We start from the raw sequence: 583 nt of genomic DNA on the forward strand, positions 1-583 counted from the left end.
TGCTCTGAGCTACTTGGATTACAGTAACTTGTAATGCATCAAGCCCCAAAAGAGAGACTTCACAGAAATGACAACAAATGATGAAAGGGCTTTATTGTGCAAAGATTTCAAAATGCTGGAAATCCTTTTGTATTTCCCTCCACATCACTTTTTCCTCCCCTCCCCTGGCTGGGAATAAGGAAACAGCCAAGTTATTCTATAGCTGGTTCCCACCACGCTAACGTTCTGGTTCCCATTGTGCTGCGCATTCAAGCAAAAACAAGAACAAGCATTAACAGCTCCATTCCCATCCATCCACCAGACAGGAACTCGCAGATGCTTCATTACACACCTCCTGCTGGCACTGATGAGGCAGAGGACTTGTATAGAAAGGAGGGGGGGACTCAGACAAAACACAAGAGTCATTGTAATTGTTCCCATTCCCAATTCTGTGAGCCCATGTTAGCCAAACATCCTACTACTTTCAGCTTTCCTCGTTGGTAAAAAATACAGGCACTGTCAACACCGCCTGGAGAACCTCTCGGATTGTGCAAACATCACATCCGCGAGTTTAAAGAAGACAGGAGGAGGAGAAAAAAATGAA

Source organism: Lonchura striata, chromosome 2 (assembly GCF_046129695.1).
Source record: "Lonchura striata isolate bLonStr1 chromosome 2, bLonStr1.mat, whole genome shotgun sequence".
Taxonomy (NCBI): domain Eukaryota; kingdom Metazoa; phylum Chordata; class Aves; order Passeriformes; family Estrildidae; genus Lonchura; species Lonchura striata.